Source organism: Carlito syrichta, unplaced genomic scaffold (genome assembly GCF_000164805.1).
Source record: "Carlito syrichta isolate Samal-C Ts95f unplaced genomic scaffold, Tarsius_syrichta-2.0.1 Scaffold287767, whole genome shotgun sequence".
NCBI lineage: Eukaryota > Metazoa > Chordata > Mammalia > Primates > Tarsiidae > Carlito > Carlito syrichta.
Genome location: NW_007231863.1, coordinates 126,552 through 133,143, shown reverse-complemented (window position 1 = coordinate 133,143; position 6,592 = coordinate 126,552). Strand labels below are relative to the sequence as shown.

General features: G+C 36.9%; 1 pseudogene across 1 annotated transcript; it reads right to left on the bottom strand.

Annotated features, from left to right (window-relative positions):
• Positions 1 to 5,527: 5,527 nt before the first annotated feature.
• LOC103255033 lies at positions 5,528 to 5,941 on the bottom strand (annotated as a pseudogene). The gene has a single exon (XR_504000.2). The product of XR_504000.2 is annotated as a 60S ribosomal protein L27 pseudogene (transcript).
• Positions 5,942 to 6,592: the final 651 nt, after the last annotated feature.

Below are 6,592 nucleotides of genomic sequence, written 5' to 3'. Positions count from 1 at the left end.
CAGCAGGTCGAGGCTGCGGTGGCCGGGAGTGGCCACTGCACTCCAGTCTGGGCGACAGAGTGAGACTCCAACTCAGAAAAAAAAAAAAAGAAAATAAACCTAATCAAAATAAAACTTCACATACACTTATATACATATAAAAGCAGTTAGGTGAAAGTTACAATATGGTTGTGAAGTAATAGTTTCATGATAAAATTATTAGAGAAATAAATTTATTCTGTAAAGTCAATATTCATTCTGACTTTAAATAGTGACCTCTGAAAAAGATATAATTCAACACTTGGCGCTATAACTTCTTATAGAGAACCAACACAATTTTACTGTGTGTGTCTATGTTTTTTTTAAGTGTATGGTGACTTTTACTTCTCATAAATGTTTCACCTTCATCTTCCAAAAGGTTTTTTTCCTAATCTCTTTCAACAGGTTCATATAGCTTCAATGATATAGTAGCATTTCTGAAACTAGATCAAGGACAATTAAAACATTCAACAAACTATCTGAATACCATCTAGATGCTGAGCACAGACCTAGGCACTGGGGAATAAAAGGTAAATAATTCTTAGTAACTGCCCTCAGAAAAGAGTTAACTTTTAAAACTGCAGATTATGATCCTTTAGAGTTATGAATCAATTTAGTGGGTTTCTGAGCAATGATTTTAAAATAATAAAATAAATTAGAACAGCATTTTAAAACAATTGTGTATCACACATCGTAAAGTAAGTACTATTTCATGAAAATTTTATTGCAGTTACCTGCATACATATATGTGTGCTGGATCACAATGCAAAATTTATTTCATACTGTGAGTCAGAGTCAAAAAAAGTTTAGAAAACTTTTGTTCAGAAAAGTAGTACCCACAAGAAATTTTCACAAAATGGTTCATTCCATAAAGATTGTCACAAACTAGTAATTTCAAATGTTCTAATCCAAATTGACTGACAAGACTGAAAAATGTCCTCCAGAACAGGTAGTCAAGCACCAGCAATGTCTTTATTTTGAAAAATGTTATCTTTATTTAGATCTCCTTTTTTTAAATGTTCACCAGTCAATCACAATGCTATGCAGTTCCAACCAAATATTTTTACCATTAGTTAATACAACAAAAAGTAAAATGAATATGATACTCCTCTGATAAGCCTGAGACTCAGAAGAGAGAAATTGGGGATATGGTTACACTACCCTGATGATATTCAGTGAGAAACTCTCAAGTTGATTTGTAAGGGTTATAAGTTTTTTCAGTGATGGTAAACCACTTTCATATTAATCAAGGAGTGCATGGTATCAAAACATTTTACATTATGAAATGCAAAGTTATTTAAACAGTCCCAACAAAAGGTTGACTAGCCAGTCATACCACACTGTTAGAGGCTGATTCATTCTGGCTAAACATATCTGAGCTCCATAGAGCCTGTTATGTTTACTTACTTTTTTAACTTTTTAAAGTAAACTCAACTAAATCCTAAACAACTTGAAGGCAGAGAACATATATTATCCAATGCTTTGCATACACACAGAGAATGTTAACTGATTATTGTTAAATGTACTGTTGGTATTCATTTATTTTGTATTTTCATTTTACCAAAATATCTTTATCTATATTCCAGATATATTCAATTATCTCTACAGAGAGAGGTATATTCCCTGGAAAATCTAAATCCATATGACCTATGCCTTTGTAAACCTTAAACTATTGAAACCAGTGAGTGTTAATGGCAATTGTTTTGTCCTAGCAAATACAGACACAGACCTAAATCACAAAATAACACAGTTTAAAGGTCACCTGACCCTACCCACTTAAGATGAAAATTGGATCTTAGAGGGATTTAATGATTTGCACACGTCTGTACAGGGCTAGAACTAGAACCCAGATCTTAAGATTCTAAGTGGTATTCCTTTCAGTATAACACATGCTAACTTCTGTCTGTCTACACTTCAACCTCTCTCTTCCTCCTCCTACCCTCATTCTATACAATGTACAAAACACTGCTTAGGTGATCTGGGGATTGCAAAATAAGACTGTACTTATTAGATCCTGAGACATAATAGTAAAATAAAATTTTTAAAAAGACCGTCCCTGGCATTAAGGTACTTTAAAATGAAAAAATATACACAAAAATCATTCAGAGATTTATGGGGGATTAAGTTTTGCCAAGTTACTATAGTCATCAATGCAAATCTCATATTCTTCGAAAAGTTATTTCTGACCACTCCAAACTCCCCCCTTATGGCAGTAGAAAGAACTGGATAAGTAACATGAAACCTGGATTTGTGTGTGGCTTAACCACTAACTAGATATTGGAAAAATAATTTTGAACTTTAGGTTACTAATTTGTAAAATGTGGAGAGGGTGCAAAGGTAAATGATCTTTAAGCCCCCTTCCAGATCCAAGGTCCTAGCATCAATTCTCTGTACCAGTCCATTCAAACTCTATACTTTACAACAATGCTATGCATTTATGCACCATAGGTTCCAGATCTGTCATCCTTGTTTGTGACAGTTGTCCAGGACTCTCACCTTACCCTAATTCCTCTTTATTTTCCAGTGTCTCTTTGATTCTTTTTTCAGGTCATATGAATATTCTTCTTCAGTGGAATAAATGACAACTATAAGTAGTGTCACACCAGTTCAAGTCAGGTTTTTCTGCCAAATGAGTTAACCTCAGATCAGATTGTACTGCCAAATACATTCTCAAAAATAAATACAATTTCGGGGATTTTGAATTTCAGAGTTACACATAAAGTGATTGTAGATCTAATCAATAATGTGGATCTTATATGATTGTTTGTCTCCTGGCTAGACTGTGTCTATCATAGAAGCAGAGACCATGTATTTTAATTCTTTATAATTTTAGAAAAAAGTGCCTTGCACAATACTCTACAAAAAAAGTTAATGGTTGTTTAAAGAATTCTTCACTAAGTGAGTACTACATGCCAAAGCTATACTCAGGAGTTCTGGGGCATTTAAACAAAAATCATATAATGCATAGAACATGACCTCAGGGACATTGCAGTCTCAAGAGGAAAAAAAGCATAAAACAAATGTTAAAGTGCAAGTCTCTGATTAAGTGCCAAAATTAGTAATTCAGGCAATAAGGATGTCAGAATTAAGAGTAGTAAGTTTAAATGTGAAAAGTGTAATTTAGTTTAATAGTCAGAGCTGTCAATATCTCACAACTGTCAAAGTTGGCATAATGATTTATAGTCTGGAAAGGAAGTAGTAAATCTGGTAAGAGAATTCTATTAATCATAAAAGGTTATATTAAAAATTTCTATAACTTTTGCTTTAGATATATGGTTTTTCAGGCAGAATTTCATGCATGTTGATTCCAGAAATGGACATCCATAGGTATGACTCTACAGATTTAAAAATGAAAGAGTGTAAAACCATGGAGAATCAGCACTACAGAACTGCCCTAGATGAGGTAATCTAATTCTGTACAAAGAGGAAATTTGTTTTTGCAACATGAAGTTTCAGTTCAACTTTTTTTTTTTTTGTCAATTGAGCCTACTGTGAAAGGAGTGGTAGATTCTGTTAAAAGTTAGTATCTTTTGAGCCAAGAATAAATTAGAAAGGAATGAGACATATTCATTCATATCACACATTATTTGTAAATCACTAATCAACTTTAAAGATATAAATTAAATTTATTTTTATAAAGAACTTATCTGGTATCTCTTAAATCAAAATATTAAATGTTCCTCAAAGATAATAAATATGAGTATGCCTATTTTATAAGTGAAAACTTTGAACCTGATGATATTGAATGGCTAAAGGCCAATTAAATAACCAGTACATTAAACAGGGTCTCACTATGTTGCCCAGAGCTCAAACTCCTGGGCTCAAACAGTCCTCTTACCTCAATCTCCTGAATAGCTGTGATTACAGGCATAAACCACCACACCAGCACTATAATAGGTTTTAAATACAAAAATCTTAACTCCAACTTAACTGAATTAACCACTAAATACCAATAACCAAACCTAGACAAAGCAATTTGAAAATTCACTGACCTGACTTTTCATTATGATCTCCTTAAGGAAGCTGCTATGGTTTGAATGTCTATCCCCTCCAAAACTCATGTTGAAATTTAATTGGCAATGCAGCAGTACTGGGTGGCTTGTAAGAGGTGATTAGGCCATGAGGGCTCTGCCCTCAAGAGTAGGTTCAATGCTTTTTCAAAGGGGCTTTCAGGAGAAGGTTCTTTTTTGCTCTCTCACACTCTCTTGTCCTTCACCTATCAGGAGATGGCACAAGATGAAAGTCCAGATGTGGGCCTTTCAAACTGGGACTTCCAGCCTCCAGAGCTGAAAGATATAAATTTCTTTATACATTATTAGCCAAGGGTGGTGGCTCACACCTGTAATCCCAGCACATTGGAAGGCAGAGGTGAGAGGATTGCCTGAGCCCAGGGGTTCGAGACCAGACTGGGCAACATGGCAAGATCTCATCTCTACAATAAATAAAAAACATAGCCAGGCATTGTGGTGCACACTTGTAGTCCCAGCTGCTTGGAAGGCTGAGGCAGAAGATTCACCAGAGCCCAGCAGGTTGGGGCTGTGATAACTGTGAGCATGCCACTGCACTCCAGCCTGAGCAACAGAGTGAGACTCCAACTCAATAAACAAATAAATAATTGAAACTATTATATTCCCTTTTAGCAACACACAAAAAAAGACTAAGACAGAAAATTGGTACCAAGAAGTGAGGTTGTTGCTATAACAAATATCTAAAACTGTGAGAGTGGCTTTGAAACTGGGTAATGGATAGAGGTTAGAAGAGGTTGGAGGAGTAGCCTAGAGAAAGGTTAGATTGCTGCAATGAAGCATTAAGAACTGGGAACCAAAGTGAAGTCCAAATTTTGCCTGTACAATGACCTTTTGTATACCTAACCCTGAATTGTACCCTACATCTTTAAAATAAAAATAAAAAAACAAAAAGAAGCATTAAGGGCAATTCTGGTAAGGGCTCAGAAGAAGAGAAGAGCTGTAGGAGAAGTCTGAAACTTCCCAGAGATTATTTGAGTAGGAATGGTCAGAATTTTGGTAGAAATGGGGACAGTAAAAGCCATTCTGATGAGGTCCTAGATGGAAGTGAGGAACAAGGTATTGGAAACTAAAGAAAATGCCATCCTTATTATACATTTACAAAGAACTTGGCTGAATTGTGTCCATGCCCAAGGGCTTCCCAGAAGGCACAATGTAAGAGTGATGTTCCAGGATATCTAACAGAAGAAATATCTAAGCAGCAAAGCACTCAGGCTGCTGTATGGCTACTTTTAGCCACATACACTAAGATGTGAGAGGGAAGAATGAATAGAGCAAAAGATTTGGAATATTTGCAGCTTGACCAAGCTAAGAATAAGAAAGTTACAAACTTATTTTGAAGTCTCACAAAACCAGATTTCACGTTTATTTTACATTTTCTCACAGTCCCTTATTCATCCAGTGTCTCTAATGTTCTCCTTTTCCCAGTCTGGTAATATACACAACAGGAATTTTAAAAATGTTTAGTGACTGAAACAACGAAACATCTAAAACCGCAGCTTCCGAAAGAACCACTTGTTCTTGTCTGTCTTGTACCTCTCTTCGAACTTGACCTTGGCTTCACGTCGGGCCTTGCGTTTAAGAGCAGGGTCTCTGAAGACAGCCTTGTTGACAACGGTTTTGTCCAAGGGGATATCCACAGAGTACCTTGTGGGCATGAGGTGATTGTAGTTATAAACTTTCACAAAAGATTTGGTCTTTGACCTTCTTGGCAATCGTCTTCTTGCCCATCGCAGCTGTACTTTGCAGGGATAGCGGTCAATTCCAGCCACAAGGGCATGGCTGAAGGGACAGTCTGAGGTGCCATCATCAACGTTCTTCACGATGATGGCTTTGTGTCCAGAAGAACGTCTGGCCAGGACCAGCACCACCTTCCTGGGCTTCATGAACTTGCCCATTTTGACAGCAACCTCCCAGGCCGACAGCCTAGAACATCGCTTTTACATTCTGTCTTCTGTGAAGTCCTTGGGCATGGACACAATCCAGCCAAGTTCTTTGTAAACGTATAACAAGGATGGCATTTACTTTCGTTTCTAATACCTTGTTCCTCATTTCCATCTAGGACCTTATCAGAATGGCCTTTACTGTCCCCATTTCTACCAAAATTCTGACCATTCCTATTCAAATAATCTCTGGGAAGTTTCAGACTTTTCCTACAGCTCTTCTCTTCTTCTGAGCCCTTACCAGAATTGCCCTTAATGCTGCTTCTTCTTCTTCTTCTTTTTTTTTAATTTGGAATGTTTGTAACTTGGCCAAGTTAAGAATAAAAAAGTAGCCGGGTTTGGTGGCTTATGTCTATAATCCTAGTACTTTGGAAGGCCGAGGTAAGAGGACTGCCTGATTCCACGGGTTCAAGACAGCCTGGGCAATTTGGCAAGACCTCATCTCTACAATAAATTAAAAAATTAGCCGGGCTTGGTGGTGTATGCCTGTAGTTCCAGCTATGTGGGTGGAAGGATTGCCCAAGCCCCGCAGGTCAAGGTTGCAGTGGCCGTAAGCGTGTCACTGCACTGCAGCCTGGGTGACAGAGTGAGACTTTGACTCCAAAA